Here is a 21488-nt window from a genome sequence, read left to right on the forward strand (position 1 = left end):
AGCCCACGTGGACATCCTGAACTTTTTTCATTAGCCCTTTCTCTAGCTTATTGGAGGGGAATAGTGGAAGCGTGTGGGACAGTTGCTTGGCAGTTGGAGTTTTATGAAGGTAATATCAAGTTTTAAGGCTTATAGTTAGTGAGTACTGCTGGCTTCCAAGTCCTATTTTCTAGCCCAGAAATAAAGTTCAATGAGAATTTTTTTGTTCATTCATTTGTTCGTTCATTCATTCTACCCTGTCTTCTTAAAAGAACCAGATTTTTCAATAAAAAGAGAAGCCACTGAAGGGCAGGAATATAGATGTACCTCAAACTTCAGTTGATATTTCAATATAATTGATCTTAAAAATATAGTTCTGAGCTTCCTGGAAGAAAGGGAAACACACTGTATCTGATAAAGGGAAGCATATCAGCACATCTCCAGAGAAACTTTTTCTTGTTATAATTTCCTTAAATACCAAACAGGTGCGTAAATTGCTCTATTCAGTGGCTCTGCAAGTGTGGTCCCTGGGCTAGCAGCATCTGGGAACTTGTTAGAAATGCAGACTCTCAGGCCCTACCCCAGACCTAGGAATCAGATACACCTGGGGTGGGGCCCAGCAATCTGAGCTTTATTTACCAAACCCACTAGGCATTTCCGGAGGGATCTTGAAATTTGAGAACCACTGTTTCAAATGTGCTTAAGGCTTAAAGAGCAGCCTTTGATGCCTGCCTGCCTTGTTTAGCAAGGCTTTAGCAACCTGCAAATCAGGTGATCCATTTCTTGGCCTTCCCCAGACCTTTGTGAACACGGGAGTAGGGAGGCCAGACGGTCTGTCACCAGGTTTCTTCAATCCCAGCTTGTTTTTAGAAAGATGATAGCTATTTTTGAAAGACAAATTTCTCAATTCTATCAGTTTTCTTTTTTCTTTCTCTTTCTCTTTCTTCCTCCCTCCCCCCCCCTTTTTTTTTTTTACAAAAGTAAACACTTTATTATTTGTACACGAATCAGGTTGGTCTGAGGACACAGGAGCATCTGGCTAACTCCTGTAAGTAGCTTTAAGCAACGGGACGGTGTTTGTGGTTATTTACATTTACTGTAGCATCATTTTTATTATCTACTTGCTAAGCAGGGGGAGGCCCAGAATGCACACATCAGACTCAGGAGCAACATGCTGGGGGTGTCAGAAGTAGGGAATACAGAGCAGCCATGGCCTCTGTTTGAAAGGCCTCTGTCGGGCAGCCCCAATGGCGCAGCGGTTTAGTGCTACCTGCAGCCCAGGGTGTGATCCTGGAGACCCTGGATCGACTCCCACGTCAGGCTCTCTGTATGGTGCCTGCTTCTGTCTGTCTGTCTCTCTCTCTCTGAATAAATAAATAAAATCTAAAAAAAAAAAAAAATGAAAGGCCTCTGTCTGTGGAGGTTTCAGGCAGGAAGAGTCCTCTGCAGTGCAGGTCTTCTGGGGCCTGGAAACGGGACAGCTTCTGCTGGAAGAGTGCTTGCCAGGACAGCTCCCTCCCAGCTCCCATGGCAAGGCCCTAGGGGTCTGGGGAAGGTGGACAGAGGCCCCCCACGGAGGGGCTATGTATTCTTCCTCTCTGAGCAGCTGCAGCAGGATGTTTTTCTTATTCTTGAGCCAGCTGTAGACCTGAGTATTCTGAAGCCAGGTGGGCACATGCTCCTTCTTAGTGTTCGGGAAGAGCACAGGGATGAATCTGAAACTCATACTTCTTTGTTTTATGAACTCAATCTGCATCATTCGATGAATATATTTAGTATGTAAGCCATGCTCATCCTTGTCCAGCTGTAACTCAGCATCTTCTACATCGTGTTTATATTTGGGGCTAGTTGCTATAATTGTTATCATTAAGGAGGCGTTCCACCCACTAAATGATATCAATGCCTTGGATTCTGTCCTCAAATATGTCAAAAGCAGTTTGGAAGCCATTTACCAATAAAAAGTTCACGAATTTCATCACCTCCATGGCTGTATCCATAAAATAAGTGGTAAAGACTTTCTGTAATTCTTCTGGCGAATTGCTTGTTTTCAGAGTTCCTCTGGCTGGAAGGTTACTAGAGGGTCTAGGGACAGCAGCTGGAGATGGAACCTGGGGATCTGGTGATCTCAGCTCTGCAGGACACGCCAAGGACTCCTCAGGAACTCTAGCTTGATTACATGGCTGTTATACAGTTGATCCCTTGGGAGCCCTGGGGAGGAGGGGTCTCTTTGTGTGGGCTTCTCATCTTGGTCCCAGGGGCTGGGGTAGTTGAGGCTGGCCTTCTGCACAGGGTGTGGGTCCTCATGCCTGAGTACAGCCAGCTAGACCGGCTGCTGGTAAGCTGCTCGAGGGTAGTCATGGCCACATGGCACCTGGATCTCAAGAATGGTGGTAATGACAGTTCCTCTGAGCATGTCGGGGAGGGTTGGGAGGCAGCATCTGTGCACTTGCTGGGTACCTCTGAGGTTCAAACTGAGGGAATTCCCTGGACCTGAGAGTTCTGGGGAGGTCCTGGGGATAACAGAGGTGAGGGGCACAGAGGCCTTTCCAGTTGCCTGATGCCCAGGATATCCTGGGCTGGGAATCATACTCTGGGTCATTGTAGTTAGATCTGGAGCTACTCAGTTCTTGTGAGGCTGGGGCTATTGCGCCATCTCTTGGCTACTGCCCCAGGTGTCCGCTGAGGCATTAGGTAAACTTTGGTCTGATTTGTCTGAGTCATGGCCAGTGTCAGGAGAAGGTGCTGAAAGCTGAGATCTAGTCTTTGATTCCATTTTTCCATAAATGAAAACTGATGCTCTGGAGGGAGGGCTGCAACCACAGACTAAGGCTCATGGCTACAGAAGAGTCTGAGGGAAAATCTTTGCCCAGGTCTTGGTTTCTCCTCCAGAAGCTGTCTTCACTGTCCTCCAGGATTTAGTGTGCAGGCAGGTGACCTGCTGGGACACAGGCCATAGGTGAATTGAAAGTTTCAGGGGTAGGTGAGCCTGAGAAAAGCCTCCTGAGGAACAGTGAGGGGTTTGGATCATAAACAAGCTGTTGGGTGCCATGTTCCTTAGATTTGGAGCAGATGGTTCGGATTCTTCCTTTAGGGAATAGTTTAGGATTGATTATCTGACATGGGTATGGTTCTGATTTATCAACCTCCACAAGAACGCTTGGGTTCCTTCTAGTTTCTTAGCGCCACTAAGTACAGACAGACTGGTCCTCTATCAGCTCTTTTCATCTTCAGACTTGTAGTGAGGTAACATAAATGCGCTTTTGCATTTTCTTCAGCTGCAAATCTTTGTCAGTACTGTTAGGGAAAAAACCCTATAAAATATAACCAGTGTAATTTCTTTGCAGTTTCTCCCTTAATATGTGCCTTACCATCTTATTAGAGGTAGAAATTTAATTTACATCTAGTAAATCTAATCAAATTTCTAATTCCCCACAACGTACATTTATATTTGTCTTCTCTATTGAAATCAGCATAGTCATCCATCTGGATATTTGTAGAACAACCAACTTTTTCTTTTCTATGGAATTCATGCTTCTACTTTTTTTTTTCCTAAAGCAAACTCAATGAACAATTTAAGAGCAAATGAAAAATACAGATATTTGTTCTTTAGTTTCAAAGACAAATGAGAGACTTGATTTTTTTTAATAAATTAATTTTTATTGGTGTTCGATTTACCAACATACAGAATAACACCCAGTGCTCATCCCGTCAAGTGTCTCCTTCAGTGCCCGTCACCCATTCACCCCCACCCCCCGCCCTCCTCCCCTTCCATCACCCCTAGTTCATTTCCCAGAGTTAGGAGTCTTTATGTTCTGTCTCCCTTTCTGATATTTCCCACACATTTCTTCTCCCTTCCCTTATATTCCCTTTCACTATTATTCATATTCCCCAAATGAATGAGAACATACAATGTTTGTCCTTCTCCGATTGACTTACTTCACTCAGCATAATACCCTCCAGTTCCATCCACGTTGAAGCAAATGGTGGGTATTGTTTTTTATTCAGGTATACCATGTTATGTAAACTCACTGAATGTATATCACACTGTTGAAATATCTTCAAGGGGGATCCGTGGATGGCTCAGTGGTTGAGCACCTGCCTTCTACCAAGGGCGTGGTCCTGAAGTCCTGGGATCGAGTCCCACATTGGGCTCCCTGCATGGAGCCTGCTTCTCTCTCTGCCTATGTCTCTGCCTCTCTCTCTCTGTGTCTCTCATGAATAAATAAATAAAATATTTAAAAAAAGAAATATCTCCCAGGTTTCTGCATTTAGAGCATCTCAAACTTTTGGCCAAGGTCAAGTAGCATATCATGTGTGTGATCTCTCTTCTTTCATCCACCCTATCTAGGACAAAGCTGAATCTTTTTCTGTATAAAAGCACATGGTCTTGATTATTGTAGATATATATATTAGTCTTGAAATTGGGTAGACTGATTCTTCCCAATCTCTTCTTTTTTTCAAAAATAGTTTTAGGAGCATCTGGATGGCTCAGCCAGTTAGGCGTCTATCTGCCTCAGGTCATGCATGGTCCCAGGGTCCTGGGATGGAATCCTTCATCGGGCATCCTGCTTAGTGGGGAATCTGCTTCTCCCTCTTCCTCTACCCCTTCCCTCACTTGTGCATTTGTGCTCTTTCTCTCACTCACTCTCTCTCTAAAATAAATAAATGAAAGAAATATATTTTAAAAATTAGTTCTAATTATTCTAGTTCTTTTGCTTTTCTATATAAATTTTATAATCTGGCTTATATCTGCAAAAAATATTGCCGGGATTTTGGTAGGAATTACATTAAACTATATGTCAACTTGGAGAGAGTTGACATCTTTATCATGCTGAGTGTTCCAATCCATAAATAATTGTATGCCTCTCCATTTATTTAGACTTCTTTGATTTCTTTTATTAGCATTGTGTATTTTTGAGCATTCAAGTCCTTTATGTTTTATTAGGTTTATACCTCAGTATTAATTTTTTTGAGAGATTTTAAATGGTATTGTATTTTTAAATTCAGTATCCATGTGTTCATTGGTGTATGTGGAACCATAATTGAGATTTTTCTGTTTATCTAGTATCCGCTCATCTTTTAATTCATTGAGCATCCTCTCATCTTTTAATTCCTTGGGTTTTTCTACGTAGGTAATCATGTGATCTGCAAATAGGGTTAGTTTTAATTCTTCCTTTTTCATAGGTATGCCTTTTCTTGCCTTACTGCACTGGTTAGAACCTATAGCATTATTTTGAGTTAGAGTGCCAAGAGCAGACATCCTCATCTCATTCCTGATCTGAGGGAGAATGCACATTCAATTTTTTCCCAGTAAATATGATGTTAGCTATAGTTTTTAAAATTTTTTTAAATTTAATTTATTTTATTTTTTTAAATTAAAATTTTTTTAAATTTTTTTTTAATTTATTTATGATAGTCACAGAGAGAGAGAGAAAGAGAGAGAGAGAGGCAGAGACACAGGCAGAGGGAGAAGCAGGCTCCATGCACCAGGAGCCTGACGTGGGATTCGATCCCGGGTCTCCAGGATCGTGCCCTGGGCCAAAGGCAGGCGCTAAACTGCTGCGCCACCCAGGGATCCCAGCTATAGTTTTTTTTTTTTTTTTTAAATATGATCTTTACCAATTTGAGGATGTTTTCCTCTATTCTTAGTTTTCTGAGATTTAAAAAAAAAAATCATGACTGGGTATTAGATTTTTCCCAATGCCTTTTCTACACTGATTGATCATGTTATTTACCTTCTTTAACCTGCTAATGTGTGGATTACATTGATTTTTGAATATTGAAACAGCTTTGCATCCCTGGAAAAAAATCCTGCTTAATCATGGTGTATCATTCTTTTAACAAACTGTTGAATTCTGTTTGCTAATATTATGTTAAAGGTTTTTGCATCTGTTCTCATAAGGGAATAGGTTGGCAGTTTTATTTTTTTGTATTGTTTTGTCTGGATTTGGCAGTAGGGTAATACTGGCTTCATAAAATGAATTAGAAAGTGTATCTTCCTATTTTCTAGAAGATATTGTGTATAACTGGTATTAATTCTTCCTTAAATATTTGGTAGGATTCTCCAGTGAAACCCTCTGGGTCTGAATATTCCTCTTTTTTTGTAGTTTTTAAGTTATGAATTCAATTTTCTCAACAATTACAAGGGTATTCTAATTACTTATTTTGTATTGGGTGAATTGTCACAGTTTGTGTTTCTTGAAAAAGTGGGCCATTTTACCTATTATGTATGTATGAGGAGTTCTTTGTGTGTTCCTTTACTTTTTTTGATGTTTGCATGGTCTGCAGTGATCTCCCCTGTTTAATTCCTGATATTGGTAACTTGTGTGTTGTCTTTTTTTCCTCCTTAGTTTTGCTAGAAATTTATCAGTTTTATCAATCTATTCAAAGAAACAGCTGCTTGTTTCATTGATTTTTCCTTAATGTTTTACTGGTTTCAATGTCATTGATTTCTGCTCTGTATTATGTCATTCCTTCCACTTGCCTTGGGATTTTTTAGTTTACTTGTTTTGGTTCTTGAGCTGGGAGCCTAGATTATTGATTTTATACTGTTACTTTTAGTGGTATAAAATTTCCTCTAAACACTGTTCTAGCTGTGCTCCACACCTTTTGATATTTTGTGTTTTTATTTTCATTCAGTTCAATTAAATTTTTTATTTCCTTGAGATTTCATCTTTGTTTTATTTTTTTGAGATTTAATCTTTGACCTAAGGATTATTTGGAAGTGTGTTGTTTAGTTTCCGAGTATTTTAGGATTTTTCCTTTATCTTTCTGTTATTGAACTTTAGTTTTATTCCATTATGGTTGTTGAGTACACTCTTAAGATATTAATTCTCTTAAATTTTTGAGGTTTATTTTATAGCTCAAACATGATCTGTCTTGGAATTTGTTCCATGAGCCCTTGAAAAACATGCATTCTGCCATTATTGGGTGGAGTGTTCCATAAATATTGATTAGATCTTGTTAGATGAATGTATTGTTGAGTTATTTTTTTTAATATTTTACTTATTTATTCATGAAAGACAGAGAGAGAGAGAGAGAGAGAGAGAGAGAGAGAGAGGCAGAGACACAGGCAGAGAGAGAAGCAGGCTCCATGCAGGGAGCCCGTTGTGGGACTCGATCCCGGTTCTCCAGGATCACGCCCTGGGCTGAAGGCAGATGCTCAACCGCTGAGCCACCCAGGTGTCCGGTGGAGTTCTTTTATATCATATTTTCTGTCTAGTTTTATAAATTGCTGAGAGAGGGGAGAGTTGAAGTCTCCAACTATGATTGAAAATTTGTCTCTTTCTCTTTTCAGGTTTTGTTTTGCACATCCTGCAGCTCTCCTGTTTTGTGTATACACATTTAGAATTGGTGTCTTCTGGGTGAATTGACCCTTTTATCGTTATATAATGTCCTTCCCCAACTCTGGTAATTTTATTTGCCCTAAAGTCTACCCCTGCTTTCCTTGGTTACTGTTGCATGATATATAGTTTTCTATTATTTTACCTTCAATCTGCCAATATCATTACATTTGCAGTGAATTTCTTGTAGATAACATATAGTTGGGTCAGGTTTCAAAATCTACTCTGCCAATCTTAGTCTTTTAATTAGTACATTAAAATAATTTACATTTAATGTAATTATTGATATGTAAATATTGACATGTTGGTATGTTAATAAGCCTGCCATTTTATTTTTGTTTCCTCTTTATTCTCTTTTCTTTTTCCTGCCTTCCTATGGGATGCTTGAACATTTTAGAGAATTCCATTTTGATTTATGTATGTGTTTTTGACTGTATCTTTTATAGATTTCTTTTAGTGGCTGCTCTAGATATTATATTATGTATACACATAACTTATTGCAGTCTATTGATGTTATTTTACTAGTTTGAGGGGACTATAGAAACCTTACCTCTTTTTATGTCTCTTTATTCTCTCCTATTTATAATGTAGTTGTCTTAAATATTTCCTCTACATTAGTGGAATCTATATCAGAACCACAAGATTCTATAACTTTTGCTTCCGTATCAATTATAATTTAGATCACTTCAGTGTAGAAGTAGTCTATGTACCATAATTTAGCTGGTAGTTCTTTCTTCTTTCTTCATGTTCAAAGGTTCCTTCTTTTCTCATTTCCTTTTTGTTTGGAGAGTTTTCTCTAGCCTTTTTTATTCTAAAAGAAGAGGTGTGTGGATGGGGTGCCTAGGGGGCTCATTTGGTTAAGTGTTAGACTCTTGATTTCAGTTCAGGTCATGATTTTGGGATTGTGAGGTAGAGCCCCGTGTTGGGCTCTATGCTCAGTGGGGGGAGTCTGCCTGAGATTCTCTCTCTCCTTTTCCACTCGGTCTTTTCCCCTGCTTGTGCTTTCTCTTTTTCTCTCTCTAAAAATAAATAATTTTGTTTTAAAGGAGAGCTCTGTGGTGATAAATTCTTAGGTTTCCTTCTTCTCAAACCTCCTGCCTCATATCATTTCCTCCTTGGTTGGTCAGTGACCTTACTGCATCCTTCAGGAACACTATTATTTCTCCAGAGCCAAATATTCAAGTTTCTCTGCCCCTGTACTGACATTCTGTCTTTTGTTACAGTGGAAGAAGCATCCTTCAACTTGTGCTAGAATCCTTTCCCCTTCTCATCTTCGTTAGACCTCTGTTCCTGCAGCCATCTTTTTTTCCTTCCTATATCTTCAGTCTGTCCTATACTACTGATCATTCCTGAAGGCCTACAAGCACATGCTCAAATATCTTCCATCTTGAAATGAAGAAGAGCAAACCAAACACCACATCTTCCTTGACACCAATTTCCTCTGTAGTCACAACCCCATCTGTACTCGTTTTCTGAGCAAAACTTCTTGAGTTGTCTATTCCCGCTGTCTCCATTTTCTTATTTCCCATTTAAGAGTTAATATTAAAATAAAAATTAAGTTATATTATGAAACTTTTCAAATAAATGGAAAAGTTCATTCATTCATCGTTCTACTGGTTTTTGCCTCTACTCTGCTGTTATATACTGTTCTTGTCAAAGTCACCAATGACTATGTTGCCAATCAATTTACCTTTATTTTCATTTAACTTATTCCTATATTTATTTCAATGATACCACACTTTCTTGGTTTTACTTCTAGATTTTCTACCTTTCCTTCACTAACTTCTCTAGACTTACTAGGAGAGTGTAGGAATGCCTTGGGTTCATTTCTGCCTTTCTCCTTTTCCATATTTTCTCTCTTAACCTCATCTGGTCTTATAGCTTAGATACCACTATAAATTGATAACTTCCCAGTTTGATCTCCAGCCCTGACCTCTCCCTTGAACACCAGGCTCAGATATGCATGCTTGACACTTCCACTCAGTCTAATTGGCTCCTCAGACTTACTAGGTACAGTTTAGTTAAACTCTGGGTTTTTAACATCCTTCCCTACCACCCCTTCCTCCTTAGGCTTTCTGAATCCTCATAAATGTCATCCTCTCAGCTGTTTCAGCTCTAAACATAGGAGTCATTTCAAGTCTTATCTGTCTCTCATCCCTATCCATACCATCAGAAAATCATCTAAAATACATCTGGACTGCTTTGGCTTCTCTCTGTCTTTAATGTGCCCACCCTAATCCAAGGCACCCTCACTTTTTTGTGGACTACTGTTAATAGCCTTCTTTGTGTCCTCTGCTTCTACTCTTGCTCTTTTATGAAACCAGAGTCTTAGGTTTAATATAAAACAAGACTGAAACTACAGTATAGTATGGTAATAACAACTTGGCACCACTCTAATGAATAAAAGTTAATGTTAACAAAAGCTTGGGCATTTTTTACTTCAAATCTTATTTTTTAAAAGAAGTAAGATAATATTAATTAAGTTAAACTTCTTCATATCTTCTTCCTAATGCCATCCTGGCTTTCCTTCCTTTTCTGAAAAAATTTTTAGGTGATAGGGTTAAGATGGAGGAGTAAGGTAACCTTAAGCTTGCCTCCTCCCTTGAACACTGATACATAAATATCAAATTATTCTAAACAAGAAATTGGTCTAAGGACTGAGAGAACAAACCTGCATATCTACAAGCAGAAAAAATGACTACTACACAGAAGGTAGGAGCTGTGGAGAGTTGATTTGGGAGAGAAAAGAGCCATGGGCCCTGTGGAGGGAAGGATGCCCTTATCATAGAGAGGGGAGTAAGGGAGAGAGAGAAAAAAAAGTGAAAAAAAGAGTGAAAACATGTGTAGGGATCACACAAGGAAAATTCTTCCCCAAAACCATTGACTTGAAAAATAAGATAGTTTAAATACTGCAAATTTTTGTTTTTATAAACAGCAGAGTGCAGAACCTCAAGTTTCAGAGGTCAGTGCCATCACCAGGGTTGCTGGCAGGCTTGGTGGTGCTCTGGTCGGGGAGGAGGGCAGAGACCTGGGAATGGACAGCCCAGCTTAAGGATCCTCTGGGTTGATGAAGAAGGACTTTATATCATAATTAAGGGGTTATCCACTCAGAAGATCTAACCAGAGAGGTAAAAGATGTACGCTCTGAAAACTATAGAACACTTCGGAAGGAAATTGAAGAGGACACAAAGAAATGGAAAAATTTTCCATGCTCATGGATTGGAAGACCAAACATTGTTAAAATGTCTATATCACCTAAGGAATCTACACCTATAATGTGATCTCTATCAAAGTATCACCAGCGTTTTTCACAGAGCTAGAACACACAATCCTAAAATTTGTATGGAATCACAAAAGACACCAAATAGCCAAAGTAAGCTTGAAAAAGAAAAGTAGATCTGGAGGCATCACAATTCTGGCCTTCAAGCTATAGTACAATGCTGTAGTCACCAAGATAGTATGGTACTGGCACAAAGACGCATAGATCAATGGAACAGAATAGAAAACCAATGGGATGCCTGGGTGGCTCAGCGGTTAAGTGTCTGCCTTTGGCTCAGGGTGTGATCCTGGAGTCCCAGGGTCGAGTCCCACATCGGGCTCCCTGCGTGGAGCCTGCTTCTCCCTCTGCCTCTCTCTCTGTGTGTGTCTCTCATGAATAAATGAATAAAATCTTAAAAAAAAAAAAGGATAGAAAACCCAGAAATAGACCCACAACTCTATGGTCAACTAATCTTTGACAAAGCAGGAAAGAATATCTAATGGAAAAAAGTCTTTAACAAGTGGTGTTGGGAAAACTGGACAGCCACATGCAGAAGAATGAAACTCACCACTAGCTTATGCCATACACAAAAATAAAATCAAAATGGATGAAAGACCTAAATGTGAGACAAGAAACCATCAAAATCCTAGAGGACAACACAGGCAGCAGCCTTTCTGACATGGGCTGTAGCAACTTCTTACTAGACACATCACCACAGGCAAGTGAAACAAAAGCAAAAATGAACTATTGGGACTTCATCCAGATAAAAAGATTCTGCACGGCAAAGGAAACAACCAATAAAACTAAAACGTAGCTTATGAAATGGGAGAATATATTTGTAAGCAACATATCTGATAAAAAGTTAGTATCCAAATCTACAAAGAATTTATCAAGCTCAACTCCCAAAAAACAATCCAGTTAAGAAATGGGGCAGAAGACATGAATAAACACTTTTCCAAAGAAGACATCCAGATGGCTAACAGACACATGGAAAAGTGCTCAACATCATTCATTTAGGGAAATATAAATCAAAACCATGATGAGATACCACCTCATGCCTGTCAGAATGGCTAAAATTAACAACACAAGAAACAGATGTTGGCAAGGATGTGGAGAAAGGGGAACCCTCTTGCACAAATGGGAATGCAAATTGGTACAGCCACTCTGGAAAGCAGTATGGAAGTTCCTCAAAAAGTTAAAAATAGAACTACCCTATGAGTGTTATTCTGTATGTTGGTAAATTGAACACCAATAAAAATTAATTTATTAAAAATAAAGAACTACCCTATGACCTAGCAATTGCACTATTAGGTATTTACCCAGAGGATACCAAAATACAGATTCAAAGAGGTACACGCATCCCAATGTTTATAGCAGTTTATAAACATTAGCCAAATTAGGGAAAGAGCCCAAATGTTCATTGACTAATGAATAGATAAAGATGTGGGAGTGTGCGAGCGTATGTGTATGTGTGTGTGTGTGTGTGTGTGTGTGTGTGTATGCATATAATGGAATATTACTCAGCCACCAGAAAGAATGAAATATTGCCATTTGCAATAATGTGGATAGAGCTAGAATGTATTATGCTAAGTGAAAAAAGTCAGACAAAGACAAATACAATATGATTTCACTTATATGTGAAATTTAAGAAACAAAATAGATGAACCTACAGGAAAGGGAAAAAAGAGTGAGAGAGGGAAACAAACTATAAGATTCTTTTTTAAATAAATATTTTTTTGAGAGAGAGAGAGTGCGAGTGAGGGGAGGGGCAAAAAGGAGAGGGAGAGAGCCAAAGAAACAAGCATACTCTGCTGAAAGTGGAACCCATTGTGGGTTCAATCTTACGACCCTGAGATCATGACTCTAGCCAAATAAAAAAAACTTAAATAAATTAAATTAATAAATTAAATTTATTAATAAATTAATAAATTAAATTTACATAAATTTATTACTATTTCATATATTCTGTTGTTAGTGTGTAGAGATGCATCTGATATTTCAATGTTGATGTTGTTTTCTGTAACTTTACTGAAATCATTCATGAGTCTTAATAGTTCTTTTGTAGTCTCTAGGGGTTTCTCTCTGTATATATCTCTTGTCATCTGCAAACAAAGACAATTTTACTCCTCTGAATTGAGTGCTCCCAAAGGTACTTTTGTCTATGAATTGTTGCCAAATTATTGTTTTTTAAAAAAATATTTTATTTATTCATTCATGAGAAACACACACAGAGAGAAGCAGAGACACAGGTAGAGGGAGAAGCAGGCTCCATGCAGGAAGCCCAATGTGGGACTCGATCCCAGGTCTCCAGGATCACGCCCTGGACCAAAGGCAGCGTTAAACCGCTGAGCCACCCAGGCTGCCCAAATTATCGTTGATGTGGGATACAACTGAGGGATATCTTATTTGGCATTTCTTGCTGATGTCACTTATCCTCCTTTTCTCCCTTTGTTAATATTGCCACTATGATGAACTTGTGTGTCTTCCTTGTCTGCATTTTCCTATGTTTATTTCCCATATTTGTATACAAAGTCTAGCATGTCTATGTTTAGTATGGCTTTGTATGTTTTATTAAAATTTTTTTTGCTTTTTTTCTTTGCATATTTTAAGCATTTACTATTGATAGAAAGCAAATTCATTTGACTATTGAATAGAATAAAAATTCACTGGCTGGATATGCTTCATTTTATTTATTCATTGATCAATAGTTCACTGCCTTTAATATTTGATTATTATCAAGAGAGCTATTATATGCAGCCTTGGACATGTCTTCTTGTGCAATAGTCAAGAATTTCTCTGTCAGATTCCAGGAATGAGAGTGAAAATATCAGAGAGGGTGACAGCACATGAGAGACTCCTAACTCTGGGAGACGAACAAGGGGTAGTGGAAGGGGAGGTGGGGGGGATTGGGGTGACTGGGTAACAGGCACTGAGGGGGGCACTTGACGGGATGAGCACTGGGTGATATGCTATATGTTGGCAAATTGAACTCCAATAAAAAAAAAAAGATTCCAGGAATGAATGTAAGTGCTGGATCATATAGTACTTCATTTTTAATTTTACCTGAAACTATCAAACTGCTCTCTAAAATGACAGAACATTCCCACCAGTTCTATGAGTGTTCTTGTTTCCTTATATTCTCTAACACTTGATATTTATTATTCAACCTAAAAAATATTTGGCAGTTTAAAAGATATGAAACAAGTGATCTTTCAAAAAACATTAAAAGGATTATGTCACATTATGCCATCCCTATCCCCAACCCATCAGGGGTCTTTACATATAGAATAAAATCCTAAACAAACAAACAAACAACCAACCAAAACAGAACAACTCTCTCTCAAAAAAAAAAAAAAGATTAAAATCTTCCATCATCATAAACACCATCCTCAGTGTGACTCACGTAGCTCAGATCTGCCTGGGGGAGTCCACCACCATTCGCCACCACGGTGAACTTCACAGTAGACCAGATCTAGGCCATCATGGATAAGAAGGCCAACATTTGAAACAAGTCCATCATCGCCTACAAGGACCATGGCAAATCTGCACTGATGGACTCGCTGGTGTGCAAGGCCAGTATCCTGTGCTGGGGAGACCTGCTTCACTAACATCTGGAAGGATGAGCAGGAGCGCCACATCACCATCAAGTCAATGGCTATCTCCCTCTTCTATTAGTTTCAGAGATCGACTTGAACTTTATCAAACAGAGCAAGGATGGCTCTGGCTTTCTCACCAACCTCATGAACTCCCCTAGGCATGTGGACTTCTCCTCAGAGGTGACCAAGTCCACCAAGGCATGGTGGTGGTGGACTGCGTGTCCAGTGTATGTGTGCAGACAGAGATGGTGCTGCAGCAGGCCATTGCTGAGCATATTAAACCTATGCTGATGATGAATAAGATGGACTCGGCTCTTGTGGAGCTGCAGCTGGAGCCTGAGAAGCTCTGCTAGACCTTCCAGCACATTATGGAGGATGTCAGTATCATCATTTCCACCTACAGGAAGGGTGAGAGTGGCCTCCTGGGCAGCATTATGATTGACTCTGTACTTGAGACTGTTGGCTTTAGGTCTGGACTCCATGGTTGGACCTTCATCTTGAAGCAGTTTGCAGAGATACATGTGGCCAAATTTGCTGCTAAGGGTGAGGGCCAGCTGGGGCCCACTGAGTTGGCCAAGAAAGTGGAGAACATGATGAAGAAGCTGCAAGATGACCAGTATTTTGATCCAGCCAATGGCAAATTCAGCAAGTCAGCCACCAGCTCTGTTGGCAAGAAGGTACCATCAACATTCTGCAGGCTCATCTTGGACAGTGTTTTCAAGGTGTTTGATGCTATCTTGAATTTCAAGAAAGAGGAGAAGGTAAAGCTGATTAAAAAGCTGGACATCAGGATGCCTGGGTGGCTCAGTGGTTGAGTGTCTGCCTTTGGCTCAGGGCGTGATCCCTGGTTGAGGATCGAGTCCCACATCGGGCTCCTTGCGAGGAACCTGGTTCTCCCTCTGCATTTGTCTCTGCCTCTCTCTCCCTGTGTCTCTCATGAATAAATAAATAAAATATTTTTAAAAAAGCTGGACATCAAGCTGGACAGTGAAGACAAAGGCAAAGAAGGCAAACCATTTTTGAAGGCTGTGATGTACCACAGGCTACCAGCCAAGGATGCGTTGCTGCAGATGATCACCATCCATTTGGCTTTTCCTATAACAGCCCAGAAATACTGCTGTGAGCTTCTGTATTAAGGGGCCCCAGATGAAGAGGCAGCCATGGGCATTAAAACTGTGACCCCAAATGCCCCCTTATGATGTGCATTGCCAAAATGGTGCTGACCTCTGACAATGGTTGGTTCTGTGCCTTCAGCTATGTGTTCTCGGGAATGGTGTCCACTGGCCTGAAGGTCCAGATTGTGGGGTCCAACTACACCCTTGGGAAGAAGGAGGACCTGTACCTGAAGCCCATCTAGAGGACAATTCTGATGATGGGCCATTATGTGGAGCCCATTGAAGATGTGCCTGGTAGGAATGTTGTGGCTCTGGTGGGTGTGGACTAGTTCCTGGTGAAGACCAGCACCATTACCACCTTTGAGCATGCCCACAATGTGTAGGTTATGAAGTTCAGCATAAGCTTTGTTGTTCAGGTTGCTGTGAAGGCCAAGAATTCAGCCGACCTTCTCGAGCTAGTGGAGGGTCTAAAACACTGGCCAACTTGGACCCCATGGTGCAGTGCATTATTGAGGAATCAGAGGAGCACATCATCTTGGGGGCTGGGGTGCTGCACCTGGAGGAGGCCCTGGAGGAGGAGGACCATGTGTTTATTCCCATCAAGAAATCTCATTCTATAGTCTTATATCACAAGACCACCAGTGAGGAGTTGAATGTGCTCTGCCTGTCCAAGTCCCCCAAGAATCACAACCCTCTGTACATGAAGGCATGGCCCTTCCCTGACAGCCTGGACAAAGACATTGACAAGGGTGAGGTGTCTACCTACCAGGAGCTCAAGCTTGCTATCTGGCTGAGAAGTATGAGTGCAATGTGGCTGAGGCATTCAAGATCTGGTGCCTTGGGCCTGACAGCACTGGCCCCAATGTCCTCACTGACATTACCAAGGGTGTGCCGTATAACAAGATCAAGGATAGTGTGGTAGCTGGAGCTGGCTTCCAGTGGGTCACCAAAGAGGGGGCTCTGTGTTTTCCTCAAAACATGCATGGTATGCAGTTTGATGTCCACGATGTGATCCTGCATGTGGACGCCATCTACCTTGGAGGTGGCCGGATGGATCATCCCTGCAGCCAGGTGCTGCCTCTTTGCCAGTGTGCTGACTGCCCAGCCCCGGCTTAGGGAGCCTATTTACCTTGTGGAGATTCAGTGTCTGAAACAAGTGGCTGGTGGTCTCTCTGGTGTCTTGAAAAGAAAGTGGGTTCATGTTTTTGAGGAGTCCCAGGTGGCCAGTATCCCCATGTTTGTTGTGAAGGCCTATCTGTCTGTGAATGAGTCCTTTGGCTTCACGGCTGATCTGAGGTCCAACACTGGTAGTCAGGTCTTCTTCCAGTGCATTTTTGACTACTGGCAGATCCTGCTTGGGGATCCCTTCGCAACACCAGCCACCCCAGCCAGATGGTGGCTGAAACACAAAAGGACAATGGCCTGAAAGAAGCCTTCCTGGCCCTGGACAACTTCCTGGACAAAGTGTAGGCAGCCCTCCTCTGCAGCCCAACACCTGGGTGGGACTCAGCATAGCTGCTGCACCCAGATGAGGATTGACCACAGTGATAAGCCCTTGCATTCTCCATGACACCTCAGCACTGTCCAGACAATGATGCTCCTCCACCTGTCGGGTTCTGGGGCCCACTAAGTGCCATCACTCAACATGAACACTTGATGCCATTTCTTTCAATACTTATTTCAAGATTTCAGAGGCAACAGAAATGCCCTGGCAGCAGGGACTAATTTGGCCAGTGGAGGTGGGGGAGGTGGGATGGGACTTTCAACACTTCTTTTTTCTGTTTCAGAAACTCAAATGTCCCCACAAAAAAATTTTTTTTAACACATTAGGAGGTTTATTTGGGTAAATGGCCTGTAGTTGATTTTCCCCCAGAAAGGGGGAAGAAACAAGTGGGTAGACCTTTCTCTTTGGATAGAAGCTAGAAGGCAGGAAGTTTTGTGCAATGTCACTGTGAGCACTCCCAGCTATATTAGTGTCATTGGAACAATAAATTTGATATAGTCTGAAAAAAGAATAAAATCCATGCTTTAAAAAAAAGTCACAGCCTATTAAAGATCTAATGGCCTGGCTTCTGCTCAAATCTGTACCATCACCTACTGCCATTCTGTTTTACTTCAGATGCTGGGAACATACTGGGTCCTTTTCTGTTTCTTAAGCCAGCCAAGGTCTGACCTGCCTTTTAGTCTTTACATTTGCAGTTCTATCTGTCTGGGCCATTTTGTTCCCAGTTTGACCGTCAGCTCATCCTTGAGGCATCAGGATGAGGGGATAAATGTTACTTCCTTAAAGTGGTCTTCCTAGGCCATCCTGTGTAAGGTAGCAATTCCATACTCTATCACATTGCCCTCTTTCACTTACCACAATATAGCTTCTTCTCTCCCATCCTCTAAATCTCCAGCCAAATGTCTCTTGAATTCAAGTTAATTTAGGATTATGCAGGAAAGGGGATTTTGGGGAATGTAGTTCTAGTTCAGGTAGGTTGACACAACAGAAATCTACTGCAAATCCAGCACTCTTCTAATTGGTTGGGAAAGGAGCAGATATTTATTGGATATTTTTGATGGGCCAGAGACCATACTAGGTAATTTATTTATTTATTTATTTTTAAAAATTTTAAATTTATTTATGATAGTCACACACACACACATACACATAGAGAGAGAGAGGCAAAGACACAGGCAGAGGGAGAAGCAGGCTCCATGCACCGGGAGCCCGACGTGGGACTCCATCCCAGGTCTCCAAGACTGCACCCTGGGCCAAAGGCAGGCGCCAAACCGCTGCACCACCCAGGGATCCCCATACTAGGTAATTTAAACACATTTTCACTTAATCCTCAGAACAGTTCTGTGACGTAAATGGTACTCTTATCATTTTACTCTTCTTAGTTAATCTCTTACAGCTCTAAGAGGTTAAATAGCTTGCTATATGTCATATATTTACTAAATGATAATCATCGGTATTTAAATCCAGGTCTTTCCAATTGCCAAGCCCATTCATTTCAATGACATAATCCCAGTTTTTAAATTCTTAGGTAATTTTATTGTTATTTACATCATTTTGGTAGATTAATTTTGTCTTAAAAAATAAGGCTGACAGTGACCATTAGGTTTTTATTTGTGTAAGTATTTAGTAGGGAGATGATGGCTTGAATTGCCCACTTAAGCCAAGATAACTATCTGGGGCAGAGGGTATCAATTATTTAATTTTAATTTTTCTCTCTACGAGTTATTTTATTGATTTACCATTCATTTTTTAACATTCAGAGCTTTTATTGCCTCTCTTGTTTTCCAGTTTTATTTAGGTAGAATTGACATACAGCACTGTATAAGTTTCAAGTATACAGCATAATGACTTGACTTATATATATTGTGAAATGATTACCACAATAAGTTTCATCAACATTGGGTCCTAATTTTAAATGGGCATAGGAATCACCCATAGAATGTGTGGTCCTTACAATACTATCCCAAGCTTATCTGAGCATTAGAATCACCTTGCTTATAAAAAGTACAGATTTCTACAGCAGGAGATTTGAATCATGAGGAGTTGGGAAACCGCTTTTAAACAAATATCCTAAGCAATTTGTATCATAGGACAACATTGGGAAAAACTGCCTTAGTTTCCACTTCAAGAACTTTTGATGGAGTGGCAGCTAACTTGATTTTGGAAGAAGGTTTCTGGAGTGTTAGTAAGAATGGCAGGGGTGCAAGATATGCTTTACAGATGTAACTAAATTTCATGACCAAATGTTATTTATACAACTAAATGTACATGGAAATAAGTGAGTACTTGAATAGTCAGGCTTGACACAGGAAAAAAATTCTCAGACATTTCAAAAGAGAAAATTACCTAGGAATTTGTAATAAGGGCTTTGGAAGGGCTGGAAAAACAAAACAGGGAGGGGAAGTTGTGGCTACTCAAAAAGGCATGGCTGGAGGAAAAAAGGGGAAATAGGGTGATCTGGAACCAGGAGACTACTGAGGCTCCTGCTTTGAAGTTGATCCCTGGGCTTAGCTACACTGAGGCTTACTCACTGCTGGGTAGACTGCTAAAAGTGGTGGTCTGGAGAGGGGAACAGGTGCAGAGGGAGGGAAGGAGTGAATGAGGGAGGGAGGGGGAGAGAGAGGGAGAGAGAGAGAGAGAGAGAGAGAGAGAGAGAATGAACACTCGCTTCTGTGTTCTTCAGTCTCTTCTAGTGCTTCCTGTTGGGTGAACATGACTGGAATTCAGCTGGGAAATGAGTGTGGGAATTGTAGTCTGCAGATATTCATTCCTCTATGATATGAAGCAAAGATATTAAAATTCTTAGTATCACTAATCATCAGGGAAATGCAAATCAAAGCCATAATAAGATATCACTTCACATCATAAGTCACTAGTCAGAATGTCTAGTATCCAAAAGACAAGAAATAACAAGTGTAGGGGTGCCTAAGTGGCTCGGTTGTTTAAGAATCTGACTCTTGGTTTTGGCTTAGGTTGTGATCTCAGGGTCATGAGATTGAGCCTTGTATTGGGCTCTGCGCTCAGAACAGATTCTGCTTGAGATTCTTTCCCTCTTCCTCCCCTCCCCTTGCTCTTCCTCCTGCTCACACACTCTCTCTCTCATATAAATAAACAAAATGTTAAAAAGAAAAACAAAACAAAAACAAACAAGTGTTGGTGAGGATATGGAGAAAAGGGGTCCCTCATGCACCATTGATGGGAATGCAAACTGGTTCAGCCACTGCGGAAAACAGTATAGAAGTTCCTCAGAAAATTGAAAATGGAACTACCAGTATGATCCAGTAATTCCACTTCTGAGTCTTTACCTGAAGATAAAGAAAACACCAATTCAGAAAGATATATGCAACCTTATGTTTATTGCAGCATTATTTACAATAGCCAAGATATGGAAGTGAGACCTATTCATTGACGGTTGAATAGATAAAGATGTAGCTGGAATATTACTAATTCATTAAAAGAATGACATCTTGTCATTTACTACAATGTGGATTGACCTAGAGGGTGTTAATGCTAAGTAAAATAAGCCAGACAGAGAAAGATCTATGACTTCACTTTTTATGTGGAATCTAAAAAACAAAACAACAACCAAAGAGAGAGAGAGACAGAGAAAGACTCATAAAGAACAAACTAGTGGTTGTCAAAGTGGCAGGGGAGGAGAAATGGGGGAAATGGGTGAGGGGATTAAGAGTTATAAACTTCCAGTTATAAAATAAATAAGCCACAATGATGAAAAGTACAGCATAGGGAATATAGTTAATAATTTTGTAATACACTTATCATGGTGAGCATTTCATATTATATATAATTGTACACTTGAAACTAATTTAATATGCCAACTGCACCACAGTTAAAAAAATCCTCTCTAGCCCCTCAAAATTAGCTCTCGCCTATAAACAAAATATCATATTAGTTGAGCTTTTGTTTGTTTCTAAAAAATTTGGGTCTAATGTTCAACTCATGGACATTTAATATCTTAGTTCCTGCACATCTTTACAGGAAAGAGAAGGATCACAGATATGTGTAATCCTCTATCCTATTTCTTCAGTAAACGAGTAACTATAGAAACACTTAGCAATATAGCTTGGTGACCATCCTGAATTCTAGGAAACTTCAAAAATCAACTTGCAGCTGGGCAGGAGCTTTGATTAGAAACATCACTTGCCATCAGGGAAATACAAATCAAAACCACAATGAGATACCACCTCACACCAGTGAGAATGGGGAAAATTAATAAGGCAGGAAACAACAAATGTTGGAGAGGATGCGGAGAAAAGGGAACCCTCTTACACTGTTGGTGGGAATGTGAACTGGTGCAGCCACTCTGGAAAACTGTGTGGAGGTTCCTCAAAGAATTAAAAATAGACCTGCCCTATGACCCAGCAATTGCACTGTTAGGGATTTACCCCGAAGATTCAGATGCAATGAAACGCCGGGGCACCTGCACCCCGATGTTTCTAGCAGCCATGTCCACAATAGCCAAACGGTGGAAGGAGCCTCGGTGCCCATCGAAAGATGAATGGATAAAGAAGATGTGGTTTATGTATACAATGGAATATTACTCAGCCATTAGAAACAACAAATACCCACCATTTGCTTCAACGTGGATGGAACTGGAGGGTATTATGCTGAGTGAAGTAAGTCAATCGGAGAAGGACAAACAGTGTATGTTCTCACTCATTTGGGGAATATGAA

At 40.4% G+C, this 21488-nt stretch overlaps 2 pseudogenes; one reads left to right on the forward strand and one right to left on the reverse strand.

Moving 5' to 3' along the window:
* The window catches only part of LOC129506956 (E3 ubiquitin ligase TRAF3IP2-like), a 59186-nt pseudogene extending 50350 nt beyond the window's left edge, over nt 1–8836 (reverse strand).
* Nucleotides 8837–10016: 1180 nt separating this feature from the next.
* LOC129506957 (elongation factor 2-like) lies at nt 10017–16762 on the forward strand (annotated as a pseudogene).
* Nucleotides 16763–21488: the final 4726 nt, after the last annotated feature.

The sequence above is a fragment of the Nyctereutes procyonoides genome, unplaced genomic scaffold (genome assembly GCF_905146905.1).
Source record: "Nyctereutes procyonoides isolate TBG_1078 unplaced genomic scaffold, NYPRO_anot_genome, whole genome shotgun sequence".
Lineage (NCBI taxonomy): Eukaryota > Metazoa > Chordata > Mammalia > Carnivora > Canidae > Nyctereutes > Nyctereutes procyonoides.